Below are 16,054 nucleotides of genomic sequence, written 5' to 3'. Positions count from 1 at the left end.
GAGTCTGGCTAAGGGTCTGTCAATTTTGTTTATCCTTTCAAAGCTCTTGGTTTCATTAATCTTTTGTATTGTTTTTCTAGACTCTATTTCATTTATTTCCTCTCTGATCGTTATTATTTCCTTCCTTCTATTCACTTTGGGCTTTGTTTGCTGGTTTTTGTTTTTGTTTTTTGTTTCTTGTTTTAGTTCTTTCAATTGTAAGGTTAGATTGTTTATTTGAGCTTTTCCTTGTTTCTTGAGGTTGGCCTGTATTGCTATGAATTTCCCTCTTAGGAATGCTTTCGCTGTGTCTCATAAATTTTGAGTCGTTGTATTTTCATTTTCATTTGTCTCTAGGTATCTTTTGATTTCTTCCTTGATCTCATTAATAACCTATTCATTGTTTAGTAGCATGTTATTTAGCCTCCATATGTTTCTGTATTTTTCAGTTATTTTCTTGAAGTTGATTTCTAGTTTCATACCATTGTGATCAGAGAAGACGGTTGATATGATTTTAATCTTCTTAAATTTATTGAGACTTGATTTGTGTACTAACATGTGGTCTGTCCTTGAAAAATGAACACTTGAGAAGAATGTATATTTTGCTGCTTTAAGATAAAATGCTCTGAAAATATCTATTAAGTCCATCTGTTCTAGTGTATCTTTTAGGCTCATTGTTTCCTTGTTGATTTTTTGCTTGGAAGATCTGTCCATTGGTGTCAATGGGGTATTAAAGTCTCCTACTATGAGTATATTACTATTGATCTCTCCTTTTATGTCGGTCAATAATTGCTTTAGTACTTCATTTTTAATGTCTGAATAATTTGTTTGTTTATCTATTCATCCATTATCCATCAACACTTTGTTTTTTTTTCACCTTTTGGCTATAGTGAATAATGCTGCAACAGATATGTGTTACATACACTTGTTTGAATATGTGTTTTTGGTTTTCTTGGGTTGTATACCTGGGACTACAACTGTGAGGTCATATGGCAATCTATATTTAATTATTTGAGGAACTGCTAAACTATTTTCCACATTGACTGAGCTATTTTACATTCCCCCTTGCAAAGTATGAAGGTTCTGATTTTTTCACATCCTCAACACTTGTCATTTTCTTCTTCTTCTTCTTCTTCTTCTTCTTCTTCTTCTTCTTCTTCTTCTTCTTCTTCTTCTTCTTCTTCACATCCTAATTAGTGCTAAATAATACCTGATTGTCATTTTGATTTGCATTTCCCTGATGACTAATGAGTATGAATATTATTTCATGTGCTTGCTGGCCTTTCTATAACTTTTTTTGGAGAAATATTTATTTAAATTATTCTCCCTTTTTTTTACAAAATGGATTGTCTTTTTGTTGTTATGTTTATAAAGTTTCTTTATAAATTCTGGGTGTTAGACCCTTATTAGATATATGATTTGTAAATATGTTCTCATATTCTGTTCATTATCTTTTCAGTTTCTTGATCTTGTCCATTGATGTACAGAATATTTTAATTTCCATGAAGTCCAATTAATTTGTTTTTGTTGTTTGTGCTTTTAGTGTCATATCTAAAAATCTGTTACTAAATCCATGGTCATGAAGGTTAAACCTATGTTTTATTCCAAGAGTTTTATTGTTTTTACTCTTATAAATATAAGGATCATTTTAGTTAATTTTTGTATATGGTATGAGATATAGGACAGACTTTATTTTTCTGCATGTTGATATCCAGTTGTCCCAGCAGCATTTGCTGAAGAGATTAGTGACTAGTCTTGGCACCACTGTCAAAAATCAATTGGCCATATAAGTTTAAAGACAAAGAAAGAATCCTAAAAACAGCAAGAGAAAGGCAGCTATATACTTACAAGGGAGCTCCAATAAAACTGTCAGCTAATGTCTAAACAGAAACTTTGCAGTCCAGAAGAAGTTGGCATGAAATATATAAAATGATGAAAATCAAAGAACTACAACCAAGACTACTCTACCCAGCAAGGCTATCAATTAAAATTGAAGGTGAGAAAAAGAGCTTCCCCAACAGGAAAAAAAAACTAATTCATCACCAGCAAGCCAGTATTACAAGAAATGATAAAGGGACTTCTTTAAGAATAAAGGGGGAGGGAAACATAAATATAAATAACACAATAGCAAAAAACTATATAACTATCAATAATTATATTAAATGTAAATGGAATAAATGATCCAATAAAAAGACATAGGGTAGCCGAATAGATAAGACAACAAGACCCATACATATGCTGTTCTACAAGAGACCTACTTCAGATTGAAACATACACACAGACTAAAAGTAAAGGGAAGGAAAAAGATATTTCATACAAACAAAAATGAAAGAAAAGCTAGAGTAGCAATACTTACATAAGACAAAACAGACTTTGAAACAAAAATTATAAGAGACAAAGGACATTCCATAATGATAAAGACTCAGTTCAACAAGAGGATGTGACCCTAGTAAACATTCATGCACCCAATATAGGAGCACCTAAATATATAAAGCAAATATTTACCATTATAAAGGGAGAGATAGACAGTAATACAGTCATAGTAGTGGACTTTAACATCGCATTGACACCAATTTTCTTCCAGACAGAAAATCAACAAGGAAACAGTAGCTTTTAATGACACACTAGAACAGATGATTTTAATTCATACTTTTAGAGCATCTCACCACAAAGCAGCAGAATAACATTTTTCTCAAGAGCACATAGAACGTTTTCCATGTGTTAGACTAAAAAACAAATCTCAATAAATTGAAGATTTTACTCATATCAAGCATCTTCTCAGACCACAATTGTATGAAACTAAAAATCAATTATGGGGGAAAAAACTGAAAAATACAGAAACATGGAGGCTAAATAACATGCTACTAAACAATGAATGTGTTAACAATGAGATCGAAGAAATCAAAAGACACCTTAAGACAAATGAAATGAAAACATGGCTCAAAATCTATGGAAAACAGTGAAAGCAGTCCTAAGAGTGAAATTTATAGCAATACAGGCCTACATCAAGAGAAAAGAAAAATCTCAAATAAAAAATCTAAACTCACACTTAAAGGAACTAGAAAAAGAAGAGCAAATAAAGCTCAAAGTGAGTAAAAGGAAGGAAATAATAAAGATCAGAGCAGAAGTAAACAAAATAGAGTCTAAAAACCAATACAAAAGATCAATGAAACCAAGAGCTAGTTCTTTGAAAAGATAAACAAAATTGATAAACCTTTAACCAGACTCACCAAGAATAAAAGAGAAGATGCAAATAAATAAAATCAGAAATCGAAGAGGAGAAATAAGCATGGACTTCACAGAAATACAAAGGATTATAAGAAAATGCTACAAGAAATTGTATGCCAACAAAATGGACTATCTGGAATAAATGGATAAATTCCTAGAAATATACAATCTTCCAAGGCTGAGTCCATAAGAAACAGAAAACTTGAACCCACCAATTACTACTAAGAAAATTGAATCAGTAATCAAAAACTTCCAACAAACAAAAGTTCTGAACCAGATAGCTTCACAGATAGATTTTGTCAAACATTCAAAGAAGCATTAACATCTATTCTTCTCAGTCTATTCCAAAAAATTCAAGAGGAGGGAAGCCTTCCAAGCTCATTTTAATAAGCCATCATTACCCTGATTCCAAAACCAGCCAAAGACTTTACAAAAGAAAGAAAATTATAGTCCAATATCTCTGATGAACATAAATACAAAGATCCTCAGCAAATATTAGCAAACCAAATTCAGCAGCACATTAAAAAGATCATACACCATGATCAAGTTAAATTTATTCCTAGGATACATGGTTGGTTCAATATCTGTCAATCAATTAATGTGATACACCACATTAAGAAATTAAAAGACAAAAATATATGATCATATAAATTATGCATAGAAAATGTTCAACAAACTCCAGCATTCATTTATGATAAAAACTCTGAGCAAAGTGGAAAGAGAGGGACCATACCTCAACATAATAAAGACCATATATGACAAACTCACAGCTAACATCATAGTCAACAAAGAAAAGCTAAAAGTGTTTCCTTGCAATCAAGAAGAAGACTGTGATCTCCATTTTCATCACTTTTATTTAACATGGTATTGGAAGTTGTAGCCACAGCATCAGACAAGAAAAATAAATAAAAACCATCCAAATTGGAAAAGAAGTAAAACTGTTATTATTTGCAGATGACATCATACTATAGATAGAGACCCCAAAGACTCCACTAAAAACTATTAGAACTGGTAAATGAATTGGGTAAAGTAACAGAATACAAAATCAATATTCAGAAACCAGTTGCATTTCTATACACCAATAATGAACTATCAGAAAGAGAAATTAAGAAAACAATCCCATTGACAATTGCATCAAAAAATAAAAATAAAATAAAATACCAGTCTTTTTAGAGAAGGGTACATTTGAAGCATGGCCACATGAGGGGTGCCCTAGATCTCTCCCCTTGAAATTACAACAAGTTGAACAGCTATAATCCAACAAAGGACTCACAGCTTAATACACAAACACTTCTGAGAAATCTGTACATTGAAACATCTGAAGGTGTGAAAATCTGGGTGAACAGGGGATGAGGGAAGGGAGAAAAGCAGAGATGGGTGTTGCGGCCTCAGAACAGAACTCACTGCAAGACTAGGGGAAAGGAGTGAAATCAGATTGTGATGTGCAGTCTCTATAGCTGCAAGCACTTCTGCCTGAGTGATCAGCATACAATATGGCTGAACCCAGTGATCTGTTAGGGCAGAGAACAGAATACAAAAGTGCAACAACTGTGTTCTGGCAGCTGCCACTACCAGGCAGAAAAAAAAAAAAAGACATGGAGCCTGGCCACCCACCTCCACCCTCCCAGAGCTAGCAGTAGGCCCCAGAAGAAAATGTAGCAGTGAGCGTTTAGTTACAAAGCAGTGTAGCTACAACCCTGAGAACTGAAGAGACAGCTCCTGAGTGACTGACACACACTGAAACTAATCCCAGTGACAAGGGTGGAGATACTGAGGTAAGGTAGCTGAGGTCTGGCTACCATTACTGGGAGGAAAACAAAGCCACAAGCACCCCAGCTGCCTCTTCCAACCCACATGGCCCCCACCCGTAAGAGGCTGATCCCAGCAGGGGCACTTGTGACACCTCAGGCAGAGCAACATTGCATCTGGCTCCGGGGGCTCTATTGGAACTTTAGGGGCTTGGAACCCTATTGCCCACAACGTTCATGGGGTAGAGCCCTGAAACTGGGGCGACTTGGTCACAGAGGAGGCACCAACTTACCCAAAGAATAAAGGGAATTTTTTTCCCCAACAGATATCCAGAGGCCTGTGCTTCCTTCAAGTACCACTTGCTGGAAAACAAAAGAAAAACCTCCTCTTATCAACTTGCTAAAGAGGCATCTCTCTTAATAATAAAATTTTGAAATAGAGTTTGTTCCCATAAATGCCTAGGAGAAGAAATAATCCATCAAATACTATCAACAACCAAGGCAACAAAGCAGCTGCAAAAGAATATGAAATATCCCCAGAAGATAAACTAAGGACATGAAAATATGTGATTTATATGACAGAGAATTCAAGATTGCAGTTCTGAAAAAACTCAACAAGATGCAGGAAAACTCAGACTAGCAGTCAAATAAAATCAGAAATAAAATCAAAAGGAACATTTTACCAAAGTGATGAAACTTAAAAAAGAACCAAACATCACAGATGGAAGAAGAGAGACTTGAAAGTGAAAAAAAAAAAAATGAAAGCACCTTACACGAATTATCTGACTCCATCAGAAAGAGTGATATAAGAAGAATTGGTATACCAGAAGGAGAAGAGAGGGATAATGGAACAGAGAGCCTATTCAAATATATAGTCAATGAGAATTTCCCAAACCTAAAAAAAGAACTGCATCCTTGAATTCAAGAAGCAAACACAATACCTAATTACCTCAACCCAAAAAGGCCTTCTCCAAGGCACATTATATTAAAACTGTCAAAAATTAATGACAAAGAAAGAATTCTTCAGGAAGCCAGAGAAAAGAAGACAGTAACCTATAAAGGAAAAACCATTAGATTATTAATGGACTTTTAAGCAGAAACTTTATAAGCTAAGAGGAAGTGGAATCAAATATTCAAACCATTGAAAAAGAAAATTACCAGCCAAGGATAAAATATGCAGCAAAGTTAAATTTTAGATATGAAGGAGAAATAAAACTTTTTCAAATGTATAGAAACTAAGGATATTTTCCATCACAAAGCCTGTGATACAGGAAATACTGAAGAGGATTACTCTACCTGAAACAAAAAGATATAAAACTATGAATAAGATGACTAACAGACAAGCAGAAAATTGCAACCCTTATTCAGAATAAGGTATTATAACATTAAATATTACATAATGGTTAAAGAGGTAAAACATTTTTGAAAGAGAAGAAGATGATAGCTACTGCAACTTGGAAATGAAGCCACAGCATAAACAGGGATATTTGAGACAACAAAAACTAAAAGGGAAGAGGGTAAATGTCTGAACTTGCAAAGGGGAATGGAGATAAGACACACACAGAAGAAAGAGGACTACTGTATATATGAAACTTTCTTTTACATAAACTTAATGGTAACCACACACCAAAAATCCAGAACTGAGACACATAACATAAGAGGGAACAGAGGGAAAAATCATAGAATACCACAAAGCAAAAATAACAGACAAAAACACAAGGACAAAGTAACAGTGAAGACACTTAGCTACCAGAAAACAAAAGGTAAAATGGCTATAGGAAAACCTCATTTTGAAATAATCACCCTAAATGTAAATAGACTGTGAACTCACCAATAAAAAGTCACGGAGTAGCAGAGTGGATCAAAAAACAAAACCCAACCATATGCAGCCTTCAAGAGACACATCTCAGCTGCAAAGACAAATATAGACTCAAAGTGAAAGAGTAGAAAATGATGCTCCAAGCAAATGGCATCCAGAGAAAAGTGGTTGTAGCCATACTTATGGCTGATAAAATAGACTTCAAGATAAAAAAAGAAAACAGGACACAGTGATGGACATTTTATAATGATAAAGGGGACACTACAGCAAGAAGACATGTTTATCGATATATATATTTCGATAAATTTATAAAGCAACTACTAACAGAACTAAAGGGAAAAACTGATAAAAACACAATTATACTAGGGGACCTAAATGCTTCAATGACAGCTATGGATGGATCATCCAAACATAAAATCAATAAGGAATATCAACCTTAAATGACACATTAGACCAATTGGACATAATTGACATTTACAGAGTTTTTTATCCCAAAACAACTGCGTATACATTCTTCTCTAGTGCACATGGAACATTCTCATTGATTGATTGACCACATACTGGGACACAAAACAAGCCTAAACAAATTTAAGAAGACTGAAATCATGCCAAGCATATTCTCTGACCACAATGCTTTTAAAACAAAGATAAACTGAAAAAAGAAAGTGGGGAAAAAACACAAATATGTGGAGATTAAATAACATGCTACTAAAAAAAAAAAAAGAATGGGTCAAAGAAGAAATAAAAGGAGAGAACAAAAGATACATAGGGCATGCAAGAAGGGGCAGGTGGGGAAGGAGCGCCAGAGAGATCCCAGTGGCAAGGCTCGTGTTCCTGCTCCTGCCCTGGCCCCTAGCACCTATCCGTTCAGCTTGGCTCAGCTATGATCAAGGCGATCCTTATCTTTAACACAAACAGGAAGCCATGGCTCTCCAAGTTCTACCAGCCTTATAGTGAACATACACAACAGCCAATCATCAGGAAGACATTCCATTTGGTATCTAAAAGAGATGAAAATGTTTGTAATTTCCTAGAAGGATTATTATTAATTAGGGGATCTGAAAACAAACTTATTTATAGACATTATGCAACATTATATTTTGTCTTCTTTGTGGATTCTTCAGGAAGTGAACTTGGCATTTTAGATCTAATTCAAGTATTTATGGAAACATTAGACAAGTGTTTTGACAATGTCTGTGAACTAGATTTAATTGTCCATGTAGGCAAGGTTCACAATATGCTTGCAGAAATGATGATGGGAGAATAGTATTGGAGACCAACGTGAATGAGATTTTTACACAAATTGATGCACAAAATAAACTGGAGAAATCTGAGGCTGGCTTAGCAAGAGCTCTAGCCCGTGCTGTATCAACTTTAAAGAATATGAACCTTCCTGAGATTTTAAGAAATATTAACATTGGTGACATCAGTATAAAAGTGCCCAATCTGCTCTCTTTTAGTAAAAAATTTGAAAGATCACTCCCAGGTAAAATTCAGGGGAAAGTCATTTAAGTTTACCATGCAGTTGTTTACCAAAAATAGAGGAGGGGAGTTTTAACTTTTGCTCTTGGATTTAAGTCAAGGTACGTATACAAGTTGTGTAAAATAAAATTGGTATGATGATTTAATGTTGCTTTCTTGCTCAGTGATTTTGAAAAATAGAGTATTTTCAGTGTGCGTGTGGTTTTTTTTTTTTCTTGTTGTAAAAAAATCTGCATTCCTATGCCCACCTAAGGAGTGCCTCTATGTATTGGCTACAACAGTATTTCTAAAAGTGTTTGAGACATTTCTTTAAATTATATACAACCCCAAATATTGGTTTTCTGTATGGATCACAGTGCAGCATTTCTTAATTCTTTGTTATTTGTCACAATTGTTATTTAAAAAACCTGGTATGTATTGCATGAAAACATTATGACTTTTCTCTTAGTTTAAATAAACTTCAGGGTAACCTGGGGGGGAAGGATACATAAAAACTAATGAGAATGAAAATACAACATATCAAAACTTTTGGGATACTTCAAATGTGGTAATAAAAGTTCATATTATTGGCCTATCTCAAGAAACAAGAAAAATCCCAGATAAACACCTAAAATTAATCTTAAAAAAACTAGAACAAGAAGAATAAATGAAGCCCAAATTCAGCAGAAGGAAGAAAATAATAAAAATTAGAGCAGAATTAAATGAAATTGACGATAGACGATAGAAAAATTAATGCAACAAAGAGCTTGTTCTTTGAAAAGATTAATAAAATTGACAAACCTCTGGCTAGACTCACTAAGGAAAAAAGAGACAGGACACAAATAAAATCAGAAATGAAAGAGCATGATTGTTTTTTACAACAAGCTTTCAGTTTTTGTCTGTTGAATGTGCTATTAGCTCAGATTTTTCACATAAGGCTTTCATTATGTTGAGGTACTTTCCCTCTATACTCATTTTATTGAGCATTTTAATCATAAATAGATTAAATTATTTTTGTACATCTATTGATATGATTATATGATTCTTATTTTTTAATTTGTTAATGTGATGTCTGACATTGATCAATTTGCATATGTTGAAACATCCTTTCACCCCTGAAATGAACCTCATTTGATGATATATTATCTTTCTTATGTGTGTTAAGTTTGCTTGTTTAGAATTTTTGCATCTATATTCATCAGAGATATCGGTCTACAGTTTTTCATTTTTTGTGTTATCTTTACTAGGTTTTGGTATCAGGGTAATATTGGCCTCATAAAATGAGTTAGGAAGTATTGTGTCTTTTTCAAATTTTTGGAAGTGTTTGAAAATAGGTTGTAAATCTTTTTTGAATGTCTAGTATAATTTACTAGTAAAGACATTGCTGTCAATAGAGTATTTACATCCCTTTCTATAATTGTGTGTGTCAGTTTCTCCCTTTAGTTCTGTTAGTAGTTGCGTTACATATATTGATGCACCCAGATTGGGCGCATATACATTAATAAGTGTTATGTGTTTTTAATGTATTACCAACTTTATCATTTAAAAATATCCATCTTTGTCTCTTTTGGGCTGTGCATTCATTTATAAATTTCAGTAGCTATTGTCTTCTTTTCTTAATGTTTTTGCCTCCTTTAACCTTTAGATTATATTTAAACACTTAATACCCTATTCTGAACAAGGGTTGAAGTTTCCTGCTTGTGTCCGCTAGTCATCTTACTCATAGTTGTATATTCTTTTGCCTTTTTGTATCAGGTATAAAGGCCCCATTAACATTTTTTTTTTAATACAGGTCTGTGGTGGTAAATTTCCTCAGCTTCTGTATGTCTGAAAAAGCATTTATCTCTCCTTCATATCTAAAAAATAACTTTGCTGGATATATCATTCATGGCTACTGATTTTTCTCTAAGACCAGGAGACTTAGGAGTTTTGCTTAGTGCATAGAAACAGACAGAAAGGTAGCAAAAATGGGAAGACAAAGAAGCAGAAGCCATATGAGAGAACAAAACAGAGATCTGGGAATAAAAGAGTCAAGCAATCTAACAGATGCAGAGTTCAAAACACTGGTTATAAAGATGTTCAGTGAACTTAGGGGAAGTATAGATGAATTCATCGAGGACTTTAACAAAGAAATAAAAAAAACAGAAATAGAAATGAAAATTATAAAAGGGAACTTGTCAGAAATGAACACTTTATCTGAGGTGAAGAGTATATTAGAGGGGGACTAAACAGAGTTGATAAAGAAGAGGATCAAACCACTGACATAGAAGATGGGGAAGCCAAGGACACTCAATTATAATGGCAAGAAAAAAGAAGCCAAGGCAGTAATAATTATTTAATGAGCCTATGAGACAGTATTTAATGTAAAATATTCATGTCATAGGGGCACCTAAAGGACAAGACATTGAAGAACTATTTGAAGAAATCATGGGGGAAAACTTCCCTCACCTGGTGAAGGAAAGAGACAAATGACCCCAGGATGCTCAGAGAATTCCAAGAAGGAGGACCCCAAAGAGGCTCACCCCAAGACAGATCATAATTAAACTGCCACCAGTTAAATACAAAGAGAGAATCTTAAAGGCAGGAAAAGAAAAGCAGTTAGCTACCTACAAGGGAGCGCCCATAAAACTAGCAGCAAATTTCTCAAAAGGTACCATGTAAGACAGAAGAGCTTGGGACAAAATATTGGAGGTGATGAAACCCAGAATCTACAACCAAGAATACTTTATCCAGCAAAGCTATCACTTAAGAGTGGAAGGACAGATAAAGAGCTTCCCAGATGAAAATAAGCTAAAGGAATTTTTCAACACCAAGCCAGTATTACAGGAAACCTTGGAGTGACTTCTTTAAAAAAGACATGTATCAAAATCATGAATAAAAAATCAAAATAACTACATTTTTATCAACATCTAATCAAAATGGAAAAGAATTAAGTGCTCCAACCAAAGGTTAGAGTGGCTGAATGGATAAGAAAATAAGACCCCTATATATGCTGACTTCAAGAGACTTCAGAAAAAAGACACACACAGACGAAAAGGAAGGAGATGGACATAGAGGGTATTGCGCTGAATGAGATGGGTCAGATAGAGAAAGACAAATATCTCATGATTTCATGTACATGTGGAATTGAAAAAAAAACAATAAATAACAACAAAAGCAGTAATAAACTCATAGATACAGAGAATATTTTGAGGGCTACTAGATGGGAGGGCAGTAGCGGGGAACAAATAAAAAAGGCAAAGAGATTAAGAGGTACAAATAGATAGTTGCAGAATAGACATAGAGATGTAGAGTGTAGCATGAAGAAGATGATTAATAATGTAAGAAATAATAAGGGGGAAGGGGGTACTAGATTTAGTGGGATGATTTCTATGTAAGTTATGTGGATCTCTGATTACTAGTTTGTACAACTGAAACTGGTACCAACTGTAATTGAAAAAAAAAAACTCATTGCATTGTACAATGTAAATACGAGCAAGTAATTTTCTATTATATTTCAATAAAGCCGGTAAAAAAAATGCCAATGGGATTTTGATGGGGATAGCATTAAATCTGTATCATGCTTTAGGTTATAAAGTCATTTTAACTATTGATTTTTCCCATCAAGGATCACAGAATATATTTCAATTTCTTTGTATCTTCTTCAATTTCTTTTCATACGGTCTTATACTTTTTATTATATAAGCCCTTCACATGTTTCATTAGATTTATCCCTAGGTATTTTATTCTTTTTGATGCAATTGCAAAATGAATTCTTTTTTCCACTTCTTTTTCTGAAATTTTGTTATTAGAGTATAGGTACGCTATGAATTTTGAACAACGATTTTATATGCAGAAAATTTACTGCATTGGCTCTTTGTTTCTAGTAGTGTTCTTGAGGAGTCTTTAGGATTTTCTATACAGAGAATCATGTCATCCACAAAGAGTGACAGTTTGACTTCTTTGTTTCCTATTTGGATGCCGTTTATATCTTTCTCCTTCCTGATTGCATTCACTAGGACCTCCAATGTTATATTGAATAACTGTGGCAACAGCAGACAGCCTTGTCTTGATCCTGATCTTAGAGGAAAGGTTTTTAGTTTTCACCATTAAGTATAATGTTGACTGAGAGTTTGTTATATATGGCCTTTATTATGTTAGGTACTCTCCTTCTACACTGATTTTCTTAAGTGTTTTGATCATAAATGAATGCCGTATCTTTTTCCGCATCTACTGATATGATCATGTGATTCTTATTTTTCATTATGTCTGTAAGGTGTATCACATTAATTGATTTGCATATGTTGAACCATCCTTGTGCCCCTGGGATGAAGTCCAATTGATCATGGCGTATAATCTTTTTAAGATGTTGTATTCAGTTCTCTAGTATTTTATTTAGAATTTTTGCATCTCATTTCATGAGAGATATTTCTTTTTTTGTGTTATCTTTACCATATTTTGGTATCAGGATAATATTGGCCTTATGAAATGACTTAGGAAGTATTGCTTCTTCTTTGATTTTTTGGAAGAGTTTGAGTACAATAGGTATTAAATGTTCTTTGAATGTTTAGTAGAATTCACCGGTGAAACCACCTGGTCCTGGACTTTTACTTTTTGTTAATTTTTTGATGAGTGTTTCAATTTCCATACTACTGATTGGTCTATTTAGATTTTCCAATTCTTGATTCAGTCTAGAAAGGTTGTGTCTTTCTAAGTACTGGTTCATTTCTTCTAGGTTATTAAATTTGGCATTACATACTTTTTCATAGCATTCTTGTATGATCCTTTATATTTCTGCAGTGTCTGTCATAATTTCCCCTCTTTCATCCCTGATTTTGTTTATTTGTGTCTTCTTGGTGTATGAATTCCTTATCCATTATGAAGTGTCCCTCAGTATCTTTGTTTACCTTTTTTATATTGAAGTCTATTTCATCTGATATTAGTACTACTATTCCTACTCTTCACTGAATGCCATTTGCTTGAAATATCATTTTCCATCCTTTCACTTTGAGTCTATATTTGTCTTTGGAACTGAGATGTGTCTCCTGGAGGCAGCATATGGTTGGGTTTTTTTTTTTTTTAATCCAACCTGCAACTCTATGCCTTTTTATTGGTGAATTCAGTCCATTTACATTTAAGATGATTATTGAAATATGAAGATTTCCTATAGCCCTTTGTCTTTTTTTTTTCTGGTAGCTTGTTGTTTCCATTGCTTCCTTGCCCTTATGAGTCTGTTTTCTTTTTCTTTTTCTTTTTTTTTTTTTTTGGTTGGGTTTTGTGGATTTTCCCTCTAGTCCTTCTTGTTTTATGTTATATATTTCAGTTCTGAATCTTTGGCATTTGGTTACCATTATGAATATGTAGAAGATAGTTATACACACACACACATATATATACACATACACAGACACACACATCTATACATACACATATGTGTGTGTGTATTAGTCTATTTTCTTCTGTGTGTGCCATATCTCTATTCCTATTCCTGTGTGTGCCATATCTCTATTCCTGTTTGTGAATTTGGATCTTTAAATCCTCACCTTTTCTGTTATTGTTGCCTCAGATTGTCCTTATGTATGCTAAACATTCATTACTATCTTGCAATAACAAATCTCTTATTATTTAAGCTTGTAATAGCCTGTTCTTAGTAAGGGTTGCACTCCTCTGCTTCTATCTGCCTAGTAGTCACCTTACCTATAGTTATGTATTTTTTAGTCATTTTGTTTTAGGCAAGCTGACCCCTTTCAGTATTTCCTGTAATGCTGGCCTCGTGGTGGAGAATTCTCTCAATTTTTGTATGTCTGGAAAGGTCTTTATTTTTCCTTTATGTCTAAAGGACAGCTTTGCTGGATACATTATTCTTGGATGGTAGTACCTTTCATTTAATAGTTTGAATGCTTGATTCCACTCTTTTCTGGCTTTTAAGGTTTGTGTTGAGAAGTCGGATGATAATCTAATGCTTTTTCCTTTATAGATTACCATCTTCTTTTCCCTGGCTGCCCTGAGAATTCTTTGTCATTCGTTTTTGGTAATTTTAGTGTAATGTGTCTTGCAGTAAGCCCTTATGTATGTTTAATTAAAAACTTGCTCCTTAGCCTACAGCTATGATATAAGCTAATATACTATTTTCACAGAAAGCCTGAGTCCCTGTGTCTGTTACCTCTTGTGCCCTGGGCACGGTAGCTGTTTAAGAACTCTTTCTCCATTGGTTACAGTCCTTTGGGACCCCAAATCAAAAGCACTGCTAGCCACCAAATCCAAGTGAAGTAGAGGTGTCATCTTTAGTAACCACAAAAATTAGGGAACCAGACAAAGGTATAAGCTCTTTTCTGGAAGATACCACCAAGTTGGAGTGAGACAGAAAGAGAACACAAAGATTATATTTACTGGCCTCTGTTCCTTGAGAGCACCTCCATTGGCCCCATAAGCATGTTACATCAGGAGCCTGCCCCTCAGACCAAAGCTTCTGGACAAGCAAGTAGGTCTCTTTCACAGAGAGTCTGTAGATATGTTTCGGTCTTCTGTCTGTGCAATGCCCTGGTTGTGGTAGCCTGTCTACCAAGAACTGTCTCTCTGAGTGTTACTATCTCATGGGACCCAGGAATACAAGCCTCCCTGGCCTCCAGATCCAGGTGATCAAGGGGTGTCCCCTGGGTGGCCACCACAAAAACTGGGACACCAGACGTTTGTAGAAGCTTTCCTCTGAGAGAGTCTGGTGCTTTGGAGCACAGAAGAGGGAGTGCAAAGATGATGCCCACTGGCTAGAGCAAGGCAGAGAGGAAGTGCAAAGAGTGCATCTGTGAAAAAATTAAGAAAGAAAAAGAAATAAAGAAGTAAAAGGAAATGGGAAAAAAGATGGTGCTGCCACCTTAAGCAAGACCGAGGGGGGAAAGAAAAATGGTTTCCACCAAACTTCATCCCCAGAGAGTATCCCAGCAGGCCTGTACTTCTCAAAACAATGCTTTAAAATTAGCAAATGAGTCTCTTTCACATAATGTCTGGGCACTTTTCAAAGAGCAGCTTCTGCACTCAACTTTACGGAGGTGAGACTGAACGGGAGCTTTTGCAGAACTGTTTCTCAGTTTGTGATAGCCCACAGATCTGTGAGCCCCATTGGTTTTCAAACATAAATGTTTTGGGTACGCATCCGTTAGGTGCCAGTCTTAAAAGTTGGGAAACCGAATATGTGGTACAATCCCTTCACTCATCAGGGAGAAATTCTGAGCTTTGAGTTCCCTTCTGATTGTGGGTTGCTGCACCTGATAAAAATGAATCTCAGCCTTTCCTCCCTACTTCAATGTTTTGTTTTGTTTTTTTTCTCACTTGTTCAATGTGAAGAGTTTGCTCCACTAATTTTTTAGTTTTTTTTTTTTTTCAGAGGAAATTCTTCCATACATAACTGTAGATTCAGTGTGTCTGTGGAAAGGGGTTACTTCAGGATCTGCTTACGTCTCCATCTCTAGCTAGAACTTTCAGCTGTAATCTTTTGACCCTGATGGCCACAGATTTTTTATTCGCCTGTACAGTGAAAGTACTTTCCACATTTCTTTTATTTTAAAATTAATTTAGGTTTTTTTTGCTGACATTGGTTAACAAAATCCAATAAGTTCCAGCTGTACACTTTAACAGTAAGGCACACATATATTTAAACTATGTGTTCATCTCCCATAGTTAGATTTCTTTCTATCACCACACATTTGACCCCCTATACCCCATCTGCCACCCACCTCCACCTCCCCGCTACCCTCTGGTAACCACTAGCCTATTGCCCATGTCCATGAATCTCTGTTTGTTTGTCCTGTTCATCACATATAAGTGATATGTGATTTTCAACTTT

At 34.7% G+C, this 16,054-nt stretch overlaps 1 protein-coding gene and 1 pseudogene across 4 annotated transcripts in view; both read left to right on the top strand.

Moving 5' to 3' along the window:
* Nucleotides 1-16,054, top strand: part of ZC3H12B (zinc finger CCCH-type containing 12B) — a 359,663-nt gene that overhangs the window by 277,723 nt on the left and 65,886 nt on the right. The gene's annotated exons all lie outside the window — the stretch shown is intronic.
* On the top strand, nucleotides 7,546-8,291 carry LOC102896297 (annotated as a pseudogene).

This window comes from Pteropus alecto, unplaced genomic scaffold (genome assembly GCF_000325575.1).
Source record: "Pteropus alecto unplaced genomic scaffold, ASM32557v1 scaffold147, whole genome shotgun sequence".
NCBI lineage: Eukaryota > Metazoa > Chordata > Mammalia > Chiroptera > Pteropodidae > Pteropus > Pteropus alecto.
The sequence above is the reverse complement of the archived record's forward strand: the minus strand, read 5'-3'. Positions and strand labels throughout refer to the sequence as shown.